Raw genomic sequence first — 16,527 nt, 5'->3', positions numbered from 1 at the left:
GCCCCTTGCACTTCTCGTTCATACCAAAAGAATATATCACTTAAAACAATAACCAAACTTGTTTGTATCGTCTCTGGCCATGTTCCTCGTGGTGTAACTCACTTCACAACAATACTTTGTCTCAAACACATACACTTACACAAATGCTTTCAACATGAGATACCCAGACATCTACAAATAAGACATACAATTATCAACACTCCAATTAGTATCCCTCCAGCAGCTGCAAATATTACTCAGGTAACCTTGTCACAATTTTGAGAGGTCTGCTTACCCTTCTCCTGCTTCTTATACAGTCATTAGCAGGTCCTCCTGTGGGAATGGAAATGTTGTTTTTGCAGTGTTACATTGTATAGAAGGAAGGAATGTGGTATTGAAATATGCTTACAGTGATAAGAAAGCTTAACAGAAAACCTTGTAAAATGCAGACAGCCAGACTCCTTAGAGCAATTAGGTGAAGATCACGGTGTCAAGTCAAATCAGATAAGTGATGAAACATTACCACTTCAAACAGTAAAAAAGTCAAAAGAAGCTTGAAATTTAACAGGCCAGCAACTGAAGGCCAGGCATTGTCTGTGAAGCATCAGATAGATTGTGAACCTGGATTACCCAGTCAATGGGGAAACAGGGGAGGGTCCTGTCATCAAAAAGTACATAAACTGTGTTTTGGAACTAGTGGGTGCGCTCTCCTGCTTGTGGGGCGCCCGCCATTGCAATCGCGAATAAATTACTACTTCACTGAGATCCTCGCCTGAGCCTAAGTTATTGGCTATGGAGTGTTTCTCACAATTTGGGGGCTCGTCCGGGATCCAGTCACCTACCGGGGAGCCCCACCGCCGCAGCAGCAGGAAGGCATGCCCCGCTGATTTCAGCGGTCCTGTGCATCGACGGTGGCGGTTCTGCGGAGAGCTGACAGAGGGCCCGAGACTGATTAAAGAGGCAGGATCCGTGAAGTAGTGGGGAAAAGGAAGAAGGTAGGCACTCAGGGTTTTAAGAATTGATCCGGTAACTCTGTGCACAGACCAAGGTAAGAAATATTAAGTATTGCCTCGGGGGTCGGGTGAGACTGTGTGTGATGTGTGATGTGTGATTGAGACGTACTTTTGTACGAAGCGAGTGTGGAGTCCTGATCCGCGGTTCCGTAGCTCCGCGAGGGGCGCGGCCGGAGACGGACGAAGCGTAAGATAAGGGAGAGAAAGGAAGAGTCTCGGGAAATTTGGTGTGCGGTAATCCTTGCACGGGGTAGTGCTCGGAGTACACCAGGGAATTTTGGTGTGCGGTAAGCCTTGCACAGGGTAGTGCTTGGCAGTACACCAGGGAAATTTGGTGTGCAGTAATCCTTGCACGGGGTAGTGCTCGGAGTACACCAGGGAATTTTGGTGTGCGGTAAGCCTTGCACAGGGTAGTGCTTGGCAGTACACCAGGGAAATTTGGTGTGCGGTAATCCTTGCACGGGGTAGTGCTCAGAGTACACCAGGGAATTTTGGTGTGCGGTAAGCCTTGCACGGGGTAGTGCTTGGCAGTACACCAGGGAAATTTGGTGTGCGGTAATCCTTGCACGGGGTAGTGCTCGGAGTACACCAGGGAATTTTGGTGTGCAGTAAGCCTTGCACAGGGTAGTGCTTGGCAGTACACCAGGGAAATTTGGTGTGCGGTAATCCTTGCACGGGGTAGTGCTCGGAGTACACCAGGGAATTTTGGTGTGCGGTAAGCCTTGCACGGGGTAGTGCTTGGCAGTACACCAGGGAAATTTGGTGTGCGGTAATCCTTGCACGGGGTAGTGCTCGGAGTACACCAGGGAATTTTGGTGTGCGGTAAGCCTTGCACGGGGTAGTGCTTGGCAGTACACCAGGGAAATTCGGTGTGCGGTAATCCTTGCACGGGGTAGTGCTCGGAGTACACCAGGGAATTTTGGTGTGCGGTAAGCCTTGCACAGGGTAGTGCTTGGCAGTACACCAGGGAAATTTGGTGTGCGGTAATCCTTGCACGGGGTAGTGCTCGGAGTACACCAGGGAAATTTGGTGTGCGGTAAGCCTTGCACGGGGTAGTGCTTGGCAGTACACCAGGGAAATTTGGTGTGCGGTAAGCCTTGCACGGGGTAGTGCTCGGAGTACACCAGGGAATTTTGGTGTGCGGTAAGCCTTGCACGGGGTAGTGCTTGGCAGTACACCAGGGAAATTTGGTGTGCGGTAATCCTTGCACGGGGTAGTGCTCGGAAGTACACCAGGGAATCTGGTAAACTCATAGGTGTGCGGTAGCCCTTGCACGGGGAAGTGCTTGGCAGTACACCCCCATTTTCCAGAATAGGAAAAATGGGAAATATGAGTTCCAGGGGACAGGGAGATATCCCTGGGGGAGTGCCTCCCGACTGTCCTTTAGGAAGGATGTTGAGAAATTGGAAGAATAACCCCAAAACTAAGGAAAAAGATAGGAAGAAAATGGTTAAATATTGTGTATCAGTCTGGACGAAAGAACCAATTAAAGGAGCTGCAGTATTTTGGCCTAAATACGGGTCTGACAAAGATTGGGTATGTCAGGCCTTAAATTTTTATGTTAATAACAAATTTCCATTTTGAAGAAGAATCTGAGTATGCAGCTTGTTGGATACAAGGAATAAATTTGGTTTTGAGCAAAATCAGAATAAAGAGGGAAAGAAAAAGGAAGAGACAAGTGATAAATGGGACCTTCTGGATAACTTACCTCCTCCTTATAACCCCCAAGTTGCTGCAGCAGCAGCGGCTGCTGTAGCAGTTCCTCCAAAAGAAGAGACAGGAACTGTAGATAACATTAGCTCTGGGAACAGGAGGTACCCCAAACTGGTAAAAGAATTAGAACAAGGTAGAAGAGGTACTGAAAATTTTGCCTTCCCTGATACTAACAGCACTAACACTAACTGTGTATCCTCTTAAGTGAACTTCCCCCCCTCCTTACCAGCAGAGAGGTTAGGAGTTTCCTAGGACCTAACTTATACTCTTGGGGAGGGGGAATTATGTATATAAATATGTTGTTTACAGGGAAAGAAATGGGAATGATCAGGAGGAGAGCTGCAATACAAAAATGGGAAAGAACTCATCCTCCAGGACCAGGGGTAATACCGGCAGGGCAGAAATAACCACTTGCCGATCCTGGCTGGAAGAATAATAGTGTGCAACACAGAAATCATATGAGAGACTTGGGGTCAGAATGAGAAAGTACTCGGGGATGAATCCTGAGGACCCGGTATCCCAAGGGCTCTTGAAAGTTCATTTTGTGATTGAAGCCTGGCAAGATGCACAGAAAATGCTCCAGAAGGTGGAGGGGATGTAGTGAACAGTCACTGGGGGGCCCTCCTGCGGGAGGCCCTGAACGTGTGTGTCAAGAGGGGAGATGAGAAGGAAAAGCAGAGAGTGAAACTAATGGTATTGACAGTGTAGCAGGTAGTCAGGCAGAGGGTTGGAGAAAGAGGAAGAAAATCTTCAGGAGGAGTCAGGGCCAGGATGGAAAAGAGGGGAAGAGAGATGAAGGAATGGCAGGCAAGGAAAGCTACCCGTGTTGTGGCCTGAATCTTAGCAGGGACAGGCTTTGATGGGATGTTTTAAGTGTGGGCAGGCTGGCCACTTCAGGTAGGAATATCCGGAGTGGAAGAAGGAGGAGAGAAGGAAAATGGGATGAGGGAGAAAGGTATGGAATTAAGTTGGCTAATGACTGAGACTTTGGTGAAAGTACAGGCTGGAGAAAGATAAGAAGAAGTGTTAAAAAGGGTTATTGAAGGTGTTAAAGGTGTGGTATGTAATGTTTGACAGAGCTGTTTTTTTGAATGAGTTGGGAAAGTTGAATGAGCAGGGAAAGAGGATGTAGGCACTATCTAAGTAACAGTCTAGAAGTTTTGGTATATTTGCTGTGGTGTTTGGTCAGTTTCCCAAGTATTGAGAAGGGGGGGGGGCAGGGGGGGGCAGCCTGCTCCACCAGGGGCCTCTCCACAGGCCACAGGGGGCTTCGGCTCCGGCGCCTGGAGCGCCTCCACCCCCTCCTTCTGTGCTGACTTTGGTGTCTGCGGGGAGGTTTCTCACTCCTCGCTCTCCCAGCTGCTGTTGAGCAGCAGGTTTTTGTTTGTTTGTTTGTTTGTTTTCGTGGATGTGCTCTCACAGAGGCACGGACTGTGTTGCTCATGGCTTGGCTCTGGGCAGCGGTGGGCCACTCTGGGGCCGGATGAAATTGTCCCTTATCTGCCACGGGGCGGTTTCTGGATTCTCCTCGTGGGGGCTGCCACTGCAGCCCCCTCCCGAACCTTGCCATCAAACACAATACACAGGGGCAGCTAGGTCATTGCTGGCCTGTAAAGTATCAGGGATTAAATTAACTAATGAAACCCTAACGAGTGATGGGGGTAGAAGGGGCTGGGGTAACAGTGCCACCTTTGGGGGGTACCAAGCTGAGACTAGGGGATAAAATGATCTCTGGGCAATTATTGCATGTACCCAAGGCAGGGACTAACTTGTTGGGAAGGGATTTGATGATGAAATTGGGCATTCAAATAGTAAATTGTTAGACTGGAATAACAGTGGTATTAATGGAGTGCTCTCAGGCCCTGAGAGCAAAGATATATTCACCTCTGGCTGGAAAGACTCTGAAGTGGGGGCGGAAGCAACAATACATATGGACAGTTTTACCTCAGGGGTTTACAGGGCCTCTGATTAATTTGGGCAAAGTTCTAGAACAGATTTTGGAGCAATTCCAACCTCCCAAGGAGGAATTACTGTTACAAAATGTGTATGATTGTTTATTGTCAGGACAGGAGAAAACAGTTGTGAAGGAAGCTACTAACAAGCTATTCAACTTTCTGGGAAAGCAGAGCTTGGGAGTATTGAAAAATAAATTACAATACGTAGAAAGAGAAGTCAGGTATTTAAGGCATCTAATGTCTGAGGGAAAACTGAGAATAAATCCAGAGAGGATTCAGGGAATTGTTGAAAACTAAGAAAGAACTAAAAAGTTTTTAAGAGAGATTTCTTTAAGGAATCAGGAGCCACAAAGCCTGAGGGAAAATGGATACTCCCTGATGGGAGAGAAATGCTGAATAAAGCACCAAGGAGGCAAATATGATGTTTTACATCAAGAGAGTCATTGGGAGATGCAAGCAATGTGTGATGTTGTGCTAAGAAAGTATGTCTGTGTAGGAATATACACTTTAGTGAAGCAAATATGCAGAGGATGTACCATATGTCAAAAGGCAAATAAAAAGGTCATTTGTAACTAACCTAGAGGGGGACGGGAGCCAGGGATTTGACCTTTACAAAGTATACAGGTAGACTTTACTGAGTTACGTAAAGGAGGGAGATTTAAGTACTTGTTTGTCCTAATTGGCCACGTGACTGGATGGGTGTAAGCTTTCCCCTCTGTATCTGCCCCTGCAAACACGGTGGCTAAGGTATCACTGGAGCAAATAGTCCCTAGATATGGGATAGCTGAAAACATTGATTCAGATCAAGGAAATAATTTCACTTCACAAGTACTGCAAGGGTTAATGCAGGCCTTAGAGATTGAGTGGGCTTTTCACACCCCCTGGCACCCCTCCTCTTCTGGGAAGGCAAAGCAAATGAACCAGACATTAAAGAAGCAATTAACTAAATTAGTGTTAAAAACCCAACTTCCTTGGGTAAAATGTTTACTTTTAGCACTCCTACAGGTTCAAACAGCACCAAGAAACGATATAGGAATTTCACCGTATGAGATGCTGTTCGGATTACCCTATCTGGGCAGAAGGGATGAGATACCACAATTCGAAACAAGAGAGTTTTCTTAAGAACTGTGTTCTGGGGTTGTCCTCTTCTTTGTCATTTCTCAGGACCCGTGGGAAATTGGGTCCTGATTCAGACCTGGAAAGGATCAACTCCGGCCCGAATGGGAAGGACACTTCCAAGTACTACAAACCACTGAAACAGTCATAGGAACTGCGGAAAAAGGTTGGACTCACTATACGCGAGTGAAGGCATCCGTCGACCCTAGTACCTGGGAAGCTGTTCCTACAGAAGACTTGTTGGAAGCTGAAATCGAAGAGAAAAATCTCATAGTGGACTCTGAGCGGGATAAGAGCTTGCGATTGTAAACTAACCTTTTATTTTCACAGGTAACTAGTGAGTGTGACTTGTGATTGAGAGAAAGGACTGGCCTATAGTGAATTGAAGTGTTCCCAAGGGGGGTTTGTTATGGTAGTAGTGTATATCTTATTCTTTGTATTAATAATTATTTGGAAACCTAAGGTTTAAAAATAATGACAGGGAAAAATCAATTATTAATTTTGTTTTTAGTGATTGTAGGCCTCAGAGAAAGCCTTGGTCAATTGGCAACTTGGAAAAGGCATGACCAGATAATAGTAAGATGGGATACCCCATAAAAATATGGGTGACTGTGACAGAGGGTTATGTACCACGATCTGCCATGTTTGATGCTTGTGAGGTGTTAGCTTGTGGAGATTTAAATGCCCAACGACAATTGAGCAGAGGGAACAAATAACTGGTAGAGACCCAACAGCCAGATTGAGAATAGCTGTATGGAAACGATCCTCTATTGCCATCAGAGAAAGGGAGAAACTCAAGGAGAAAACAGGAGGGAAAACAGGAGGCCCTCTTTGAAATGCGGCAGTTCAAACATTTGAGATTGAAACAGGGTATGGGGATGTGAATGCCTGGATAGAATGGGTCAAATATACTGTCCAGAGTCTCAACCATAGCAATTGCTATGCTTGTGCCTCGGGATGACCGATTGCCCAGATAGTGCCCTGCCCATTGGGGTGTGTGATAAATTAGCGGGTGTTTGTTCATTGTCTTTAAAAGGAATTCAGAGGATCTGCTGAGAAGATAAGGTTTTGCAATTTACGACCTTGTTAAGGGGGAAGACTAAGCAAGTAGATAGTGGGGAGGGGGTGTTGGATAAACATCCTTGGTAAAACAAAGACTCTGTGAAATACTGTTTCCCGCTTCACTACCCTCCCCCTTGAACACGAGCACAACGCATGATCATTGAAAGAAAAACAACGACCCCCAACAACAAACTGCGCAGCTTCAGAAGGTCCAACAAGTCCTGACAAGCCGAAACTTGGATGCTATAAAACGGCGACACTGAAAGGGGAAAGTTGCGTGCTGTGGTGGAGCGGAGACTCCCCAGCCGCCCAGCGCTGTTTTGCTTGTGCCTGCTTACTTAATTAATAAAATATTTCTGATAGACCAAGAAATTTGTATGGTCTCACTTATAACAAATTTGGTGCCGTGACTCGGATGAAGGCGGATTGACTGGGAATCCCTCTAGGGGAGGCGCCCCGCCGATTCTGGCGGCCCCGGGAACGGGAAATCCCGCTCGAGCCCTTCACCGACGAACCCAAAATTAGGCACAAGCAAATAAAACCGGTAACCCCAAGCAATCTTTGTGCACGAAGACCGAACGAAGACCCACGGGGTGGGTAAGTATAGGCCGGTGATCCGTTCGGTTGGGGTTGGTGATCCCGGAGTGCGTCTGTGTGAGACGTCCAATTGCGGACGAAGTGAGTGCGGACCCCTCAGTAGTGCGGTTCCCACATCCCGCGAGGGACTGGGCCACGACCAGGGGGAAGCGGCTCTGTGTGTGTGTGAAGGCACTCCGGAAGATGGGACAGAAGAAGAGTAAGCCTTCTGGTCCCATGGGTGGGGTAATGCCTAGTGCTAGGTTGCCCCCTATTCCCCCAGATAGTCCACTGGGGTTAATGATTAAGAATTGGAGTGATTCCCCTTTTAGGCGGGGAAAGGATAAAGTAAAAATGATTCATTATTGTGTTGAAGTTTGGGGAGGTAGGCAAATTATTGGCCCATATTCGGGTCGTTTGAAGACTGGGTTTGCCAAGCCTTAAACATTTATGTAAGTGCAAAGGAACCTTTTTGTTTAGAGGAGAGCGAATATGCGAGCCTTTGGATTGGCTCAGAGAATCGAGTTAATCTGTACCCTCTGTACCCTTTAAAAGAAAAAGGAGGGGCAAAATTACAAATTGTGGAGCAAGAGACAAAGTACCTGGGTCACCAGTTAAGTAAGGGGACTAAGAAGTTAGACCCAGGCAGAATCAGTGGAATATTGGCTTTAGCGTCCCCGCGAACTAAAAAGCAGGTACGGCAACTGTTAGGGTTGACCGGATACTGTAGACAATGGATAGAAGATTATAGTGGAAAGGTTAAATTTTTATATAACAAGCTGAATAAGGATGGATTACTCAAATGGACAAAAGAAGATGAGGAACGACTGAACAAGTTAAAGGAGGAACTAGTACGCCCCCCCCAGTGTTAAGCTTACCAGATTTAAGGAGGCTGTTTCGTTTTTTTTGTGAACAGCGCAGAAGGCACAGCATACGGAGTGCTGGCCCAAGAATGGGCAGGGAGTAAAAAAAAAAAAAAAAAAAAAAAAAAAAAAAAAACCTGTGGCCTATTTGTCTAAATTATTGGATCCGGTTAGCCGGGGCTGGCCAAACTGTTTGCAGGTAGTGGTAGCTGCTGCCTTGTTAGTGGAAGAAGCACAGAAGATCACTTTTGGGGGGGAAATCAAAGTAATATCTCTACACAATATATGCGGGGTACTGCAACAGAAGGCAGAGAAATGGATCACTGACGCCAGATTATTAAAATATGAAGGAATTTTGATTTCCTCTCCAAAATTAACCTTAGGAACAACCTCCCTACAGAACCCTGCTCAATTTCTTTATGGGGAACCAAATGAGTCCTTAGGACATGATTGCCTCCGAAACATAGAAGAGCAAACGAAATTGAGACCTGATCTAGAGGAGGTGGAATTACCCATCGGTGAACAGATATATGTGGATGGTTCCTCGAGAGTAGTCGAGGGAAAGCAAAAATCAGGATAGGCGTTAGTAAACGAGAAAACATTTGAGATAGTGGAATCTGGACCTTTGAGCCCTAGCTGGTCTGCCCAAGCTTGCGAGCTATATGCCATATTGCAGGCCCTAAAATTGTTGAAAAATAAAAGCGGTACAATATATACAGATTCAAAATATGCTTATGGGGTAGTACATATATTTGGTAAAATATGGAAAGAAAGGGGGCTCATCAATTCACAAGGAAAGGGTTTAATACATCAGGAATTGATTACCCAGGTTTTACAAGCTATCAGAGAGCCCAAAGAAATTGCTGTAGTACATATAAAAGGGCATCAAAAAGGCCTCACCCCTCAGGTTAGGGGTAATAATCTAGCAGATCAGGAGGCAAAAAGGGCGGCATTAATGAGTATAAGAATTAGAAGAACGAGGGAAGATTGCCCAGACTGTGGGAAATACTTAATACTTATACTTAATATATAATAATTAATATAATAATTAATAATAATATAATATATAATAATGCTTAATATAATACTTAATACTGTGGGAAAGGCTTAAAGGAATTTCCATGTTATGATTGCTGGAGTGAATGGGGAGTTGATGGGATTGAATGCAATTGTTCTGAGGAAGAAAGCCCGCCTTATAAAAACTGCTACAAGTGCGGGCCGACTAACTCCCTCTGGTCGAATGGACACATTCCCCTCCCCTTACTCTGTTTCACTATTACAGAAGAAGACAAGATGACACAAATGGGGGTTCAAAAAAAAAAAAAAAAAAAACAAAAAAAACAGATAAAGGGAAATGGGTACTGCCTGATGGACGGGAAGTGTTACCAAAATCAGTAGCTATGAGGGTGCTACGGAGATTTCATGAACAGACGCACTGGGGTACTCAGGCGTTGGTGGATCAATTTGCCACATATTATATGTGTATAGGGATTTATAATATAGCAAAGAGGATCGTAAATGATTGCATAACTTGTCGGAGGGTAAATGCTCAACACATGAGAAAAAGGGTCCCGGGAGGAGGACGAGAATTGGCACATCGACCTTTTGCAAAGATTCAATTAGATTTTACTGAACTTCCAAAAACGGGGCGATATAGATACTTATTAGTTATTGTAGACCACCTCACAAACTTTGTTGAAGCATTCCCTACGGCAAGGGCCACAGCTCAAACCGTGGTAAAGATATTATTAGAAAGCATCATACCCAGATACGGGGTAATAGAAGCAATTGACTCTGATCGAGGCCCACACTTTGTGTCAAAGGTATCCCGAGACACGATGAAGGCTCTGGGAATTAAATGGGAATATCACACTCCCTGGCATCCTCAGAGTTCGGGAAAGGTAGAACGAATGAATGGTGAAATTAAAAAGCAACTAACAAAGCTTATGATAGAGACTAAAACCTCCTGGGTGAAATGTTTACTGCTTGCACTATTGAATATCCGGACATAGCCCCGAGCCGATGTCGGAATCTCACCTTTTGAAAGGCTGTATGGTATGCCTTATGATTTAGAGATGCCATCTGATCACCCCCAGGTACAGGATATCCAATTAAAACCTTATTTAATACAGCTTATGAACCGACGGAGGGAGTTGCAAGCGAAAGGCTTGGTGGCTAGATATAGCAATCCATAGGATACAACCTGGAGATAGGGTTCTAATTAAGACATGGAAAGAATCGTCTTTAACACCACGGTGGGGAGGCCCCTATGTTGTTTTACTTATCACAGAGACGGCTATCCGGACGGCTGAGAAGGGGTGAACGCATGCCAGTCGTGTGAAAGGACCGATCCAGAAAAGCAAATGGGAAGCGGTCGCAGGCCCTGATGACTTAAAGCTCACGTTGGAAGGAACTCGATAAGTATGGTCTAACTGTCTATGTATCGTAAAAAAAAAAAAAAAAAAGGAGGAAAGGGGACCCTGTTTGGTCAGAAAAAGGTCGCGGTTACCTGAGAAACTCCCCTGAAGAACACTGCTGCTGCCAAGAAGAACTTGCACCTTGTAGTTCGCTGCAACCGAACTGACAAGCGAGGCAGAGAGTGAAACGGTGGGGAATTACGTGGCCAGGTAAAGAACTCTGGAAAATGGGCCCTAGCCATTTTTTTTTGCGATACATAGTAATGGGTACGATTGTTTACACTGTTCCTGGGTCTGCGCACCCTCACAAACCTTTTAAATGGAGCCTGATTAGATGGGAAGATCACCATGTTGTTCAGCAGATAACTACTGCTGGGGGACTGATAGGGGAGGCATCATCTATATAAAGAAGGAAGAGACTAAGAGTCCCCAACGGGTGGGACCAAATCAGAAACTGTCAGGGAGTGTTTTGAGGATTCAGCCTACACAAGCTTTTAGAATGCTAACTCCTAATAGCCCTAAACCACTGGAGGTTGCTAATAAATCAGTAAACCCGGAGTATGGGATTAGAAATGAAGGGGTGACCGGGAATAACATATGGAGAATCATGAATGCTAGTTATCAGTTGTTGAATCAACCAAATCCAGACGTGCCTAGACCTTGCTGGTTATGTCTTGATATAAGGCCCTCATATTACGACGCCATTGGGGATCTGGGAGAAACCACCCGTTCAAACGAAACCGATCCCCCACAATGCAATTGGGGAAGGGATGTAGGAATAACATTAACGGAAGTAACTGGGAATGGCAGGTGCGTAGGCACGGTCCCTGGTGAGAAGTTCCATCTATGCAATATTACAGAAAATGTTACACAATTAGACAAAGAAAAATGGTTAATACCAGCAGATAACACCAGATGGGTATGTTCATCTCTGGGGGTAACTCCATGCTTATCTTTGAAATTGTTCAACTCGTCTCATGATTTTTGTGTACAGGTAGTAATTATACCTAGGATTCTTTACCATTCTGAGGAGTATATGTACATCCAACATGCTATGGCAAAAAAACACTTAAGGAAGAGAGAGCCTATTACGGCTGTCACTTTAGCCACTCTGATGATTCTGGGGGCTGCAGGAGCCGGAACTGAAATTACCTCTCTGGTAAAACAAAGCCAAGAATTTACCTCTCTACGCATTGCTGTAGATGAGGATTTGGCCCGTATCGAGCAATCTATATCAGCTTTAGAGAAATCTGTACGACAAAATCGTAGGGGATTAGATCTGATTTTTCTACAACAAGGAGGATTGTGTGCAGCCCTACGAGAGGAGTGTTGCGTATATGCAGATCATACTGGAGTAGTAAGGGATACAATGACTAAATTGAGAGAAGGGCTAGAAAAACGAAAAATAGAAAATGAAGCCCACCAGAATTGGTATGAATCCTGGTTTAATTACTCACTTTGGCTCACTACACTGCTATCAACTATGGCAGGACCTTTGTTGCTGCTCATATTAACACTAACTTTTGTACCATGTATATTCAATCGAATAATCGCGATTGTAAAAAAAACCGATTAGAGGCAGCTCACCTTATGCTTGTGCGTGCGAAATATGAATCTCTTGAACAGGAGGAGGATGACGCAGAAACTTTAATATTGAGCAAACAAGTGCTTCAAAAATTCATCAATGAACAAAATATGTTAGAAAAAGAAAAAGGAGGGATTGTGATAAATTAGCGGGTGTTTGTTCATTGTCTTTAAAAGGAATTCAGAGGATCTGCTGAGAAGATAAGGTTTTGCAATTTACGACCTTGTTAAGGGGGAAGACTAAGCAAGTAGATAGTGGGGAGGGGGTGTTGGATAAACATCCTTGGTAAAACAAAGACTCTGTGAAATACTGTTTCCCGCTTCACTACCCTCCCCCTTGAACACGAGCACAACGCATGATCATTGAAAGAAAAACAACGACCCCCAACAACAAACTGCGCAGCTTCAGAAGGTCCAACAAGTCCTGACAAGCCGAAACTTGGATGCTATAAAACGGCGACACTGAAAGGGGAAAGTTGCGTGCTGTGGTGGAGCGGAGACTCCCCAGCCGCCCAGCGCTGTTTTGCTTGTGCCTGCTTACTTAATTAATAAAATATTTCTGATAGACCAAGAAATTTGTATGGTCTCACTTATAACAGGGTGGACCGAGGATTCCCAGGGAATGCGATGTATGATTGCATTGTACCAAGAAAAGACTGCCTGGGGAAATGAGGCCTGTAAGTCTCTCTCTTTGCTATTCCCTTCCTCGCATGATAGCAATATCAGGGTTCCCCCTGTATTCTCCACAGCTATAGGTAACCATACAGCTTGCCTCTCACGGCAGGGTGTGAGTGCTACCTGGCATCTGGGAGAATTTGCCTTGTGCACGAGGACCTTGAATGCTACCGAGGACTTGATGGGAAACTATTCAAGACTTGAGATCCCTAGGACAGATCTCTGGTGGTACTGTGGAGGGAAGATCTTACGGTCCACCCTACCATCTAACTGGGGAGGCACTTGTGCACTTGTTCAATTAGCTATACCCTTCACCCTGGCATTTGAAAGCGAAACATCACAAATACCCAGAAGAAGTAAAAGAGGCTTAGGAATATCATTTGATGATAGAGTATACATAGATTCTATAGGGGTGCCTAGAGGAGTTCCTAATGAACATAAAGCCAGGAATCAAATTGCTGCAGGGTTTGAGTCACTGTTCTGGTGGGTAACAATTAATAAAAATGTGGATTGGATTAATTATATCTATTATAATCAGCAGAGATTCATAAACTATACAAGAGATGCGATAAGAGGAATCGCTGAACAACTAGATGTCACCAGCAAAATGGCTTGGGAAAACAGAATAGCATTAGATATGATTCTTGCGGAGAAAGGTGGTGTGTGCGTGATGCTGGGCAACCATTGTTGTACTTTTATCCCTAACAATACTGCCCCGGATGGCACAGTAACTAGAGCATTGCAAGGGCTTACCACCCTTGCCAATGAATTGGCAGAAAACTCAGGAACAGACACTTCCATCACAGGATGGTTGGAATCTTGGTTTGGTAAATGGAAAGGAATGGTAGTGTCCATATTTACATCCTTGATTGTAGTAGCAGGAGTTTTGACAGCCATTGGTTGTTGCATTATCCCCTGTGTAAGGGGACTTGTCCAACGGTTAATTGAAACTGCACTTTCGAAACAAATGACCATGGATCCACCACCCTACTCAGATAAGATGATGATATTAGAGAAAATGGAAAGCAAAGAAAGTGGAGAAGAGGAAGACATCTACCAAATTACACCTTAGAGCAAAATTTTGCAAAAATCAACAAATTATAAAAAGAGAAAAGGGGGGAATTGTGGGAATGGAAATGTTGTTTTTGCAGTGTTACATTGTATAGAAGGAAGGAATGTGGTATTGAAATATGCTTACAGTGATAAGAAAGCTTAACAGAAAACCTTGTAAAATGCAGACAGCCGGACTCCTTAGAGCAATTAGGTGAAGATCACGGTGTCAAGTCAAATCAGATAAGTGATGAAACATTACCACTTCAAACAGTAAAAAAGTCAAAAGAAGCTTGAAATTTAACAGGCCAGCAACTGAAGGCCAGGCATTGTCTGTGAAGCATCAGATAGATTGTGAACCTGGATTACCCAGTCAATGGGGAAACAGGGGAGGGTCCTGTCATCAAAAAGTATATAAACTGTGTTTTGGAACTAGTGGGTGCGCTCTCCTGCTTGTGGGGCGCCCGCCATTGCAATCGCGAATAAATTACTACTTCACTGAGATCCTCGCCTGAGCCTAAGTTATTGGCTATGGAGTGTTTCTCACACTCCCAAAACTGGGATGCAGTGGTAACCTCGGATTTGCTCGATCTGCTCCCAAGATCGCTAGCGGCTGTTCCATCGGTCAGCAAATCCCCCTTGACCGCTCTATCGGTCAGCCTGTAGGGTAGCCTCCTCCCTTACAGGGACTATGCTGCACGCCAGACGTCTCTGCGCGGTTTACCAGCTGCCCTGGCCACACGTACGACTTACAGACCCTTCCTGTACTGTTACACATACCATTTGTCCACGGTCCAGCAGGTCATTGTCTGCCCCCGCAGTGAGCGGCCAAAGAGCAGAGTTCCTCCAGGGAATTGTGCCCGGTGTGCGCTAGGACATCCGCAGCGCGGCCACGCCTGTGGGCAGGCAGAGAGCCTCCTGGCTGGCTCGCCAAAATGATTCGTGGAAGAACTCTACCACTGAAAGCAAATGAGTTATAAAGTAGGTATGTGGTTTATTTTGGCGCCAAGTGCATGCGGGATAGCTCCCAAAGGCATGCGCACCCCAACGCGGCAACTTGCCTTGGTTATATGCAGTAAAGAGTTACATATGCATGAAGTTTCCCAATACGCCTATACGTATGCATAACCTATCCCCGCTTCGTATTAAAATTATTCCAAGAAGTCATTTCCATAAACTCCTCCGTCTGCGCTTGCACAGTGCCTTCTGGTGGTGGTCACCAGGGGTTGTGGGGATGAAGGCTGATAACTCTTCTTCATCACCACTAGTTGACCTCCTGCCTTTGTGCAGACTCAGCTGCTCCTTGGCTCTTGTCCAAACCACAAGGTCGGTCTCAGCTGGTTTTTGAGACAGGTTCCCCATTTTTGTCAGGAACCATCCTTTGTGAGGGGCCCCAAGACTCCTTGTTTCAGTTAATTTGCACAGTAGTAAGCAAAGACATTCAGCAACACCTATTTTTAATGCGATTAAGCAAGTCCCCATTCTTCTATCTTTGGCTTCACTAACCCTGGAGTATAGGCTGTCCTTGCATCAGAGGCACCTTTATTCTGCAACAAAATACACTACTTTGGAATGAATACGTGTGGGATTTGGCTTTGATAGTTTGAGGTTTTGGTGCAACATGTGGGAATGTTTTTGCACAGAGATACATTGCTTAGAGGGAAGGAATGTGGTATTGAAATATGCTTGCAGTGATAAGAAAGCTTAACAGACGACCTTGTAAAATGCAGACAACCAGAATCCTTAGAGCAATTAGGCAGAAATCAAGGTGTAAGAAACATTACCACCTCAAAGAGTAAAAAGACAAAAGAAATTTGACTTGTAACAGGCCGGCAACTGAAAGCCATGTATTGTTTGTGAAGCACTGGATAGATTGTGAACCTGGACTACACAGTCAATGGGGAAACAGGGGAGGGGCCCGGTCGTCGAGAAATAAAGTATATAAACTGTGTTATGGAACTAGTAGGTGCGCTCCTGCTTGTCGGATGCCCGCCATTGCAATCGTGAATAAAATTGCTACTTCACTAAGATCCTCGCCTGAGCCTATGTTATTGGCTACAGTGTTTCTCACAAACACGGCCATCGCAGTGCTTGAATGGGGTAAATAGAAGTGCATGGGAAGCGAAGTTGTGCTGCCTCCATCTCTGGCTGGAGCAGCAGCAGCAGCACTGGTGTCAAGGTGTTGGACAGGCCTGCAGGAGCAGATTGAAGGCTTGACAAGATGCCTTGTGGACAAGGGACTGCATCTGTTCATTTTGAAGTCAAGAGTGCTAAGAGCTCAATGTGTCTTGAGCTTCGTCGTTGTGTTTATATATATCAGACACACATATTGAGAGTGCCATGGTAGCAATGAGGCAAGATCTGGCAGCTAAAACTGAAACCAAGCAGAGCGAGGGCCATCAGTAAGGCACTTTGTCTATCGAGTGCCATGGCCGGCTCGGGGGACAGTTCCCGAGGGGTCACAGACTCACCCCGGCTATAACCGAGATACCCCCGACGGCAACCGACACCCCCTGGGCTTCGT

General features: G+C 45.3%; 2 long non-coding RNA genes across 3 annotated transcripts in view; one reads left to right on the top strand and one right to left on the bottom strand.

The window, feature by feature from the left end:
* The first annotated feature begins 320 nt into the window (after positions 1-320).
* LOC308184855 lies at positions 321-12,853 on the top strand. Of its 2 annotated transcripts, none has more exons than XR_013942959.1 (2): positions 321-1,027; positions 5,666-12,853. It is a non-coding gene; the product is annotated as an uncharacterized lncRNA (long non-coding RNA). The 2 variants fall into 2 exon arrangements; XR_013942960.1 differs by having other exon boundaries at positions 5,655-12,853.
* LOC308184913 overlaps positions 12,534-16,527 on the bottom strand; it is a 65,436-nt gene continuing 61,442 nt past the window's right edge. Inside the window, exon 2 of the long non-coding RNA XR_013943032.1 lies at positions 12,534-14,551. This is a non-coding gene — a long non-coding RNA (uncharacterized lncRNA). The remainder of the gene's footprint in view (positions 14,552-16,527) is intronic.

The sequence above is a fragment of the Anser brachyrhynchus genome, assembly GCF_964034855.1.
Source record: "Anser brachyrhynchus genome assembly, chromosome: W".
NCBI classification, from domain to species: Eukaryota; Metazoa; Chordata; class Aves; order Anseriformes; family Anatidae; genus Anser; species Anser brachyrhynchus.
Note: the sequence above shows the minus strand (reverse complement) of the source record. Positions and strands in the feature narration are given on the sequence as shown.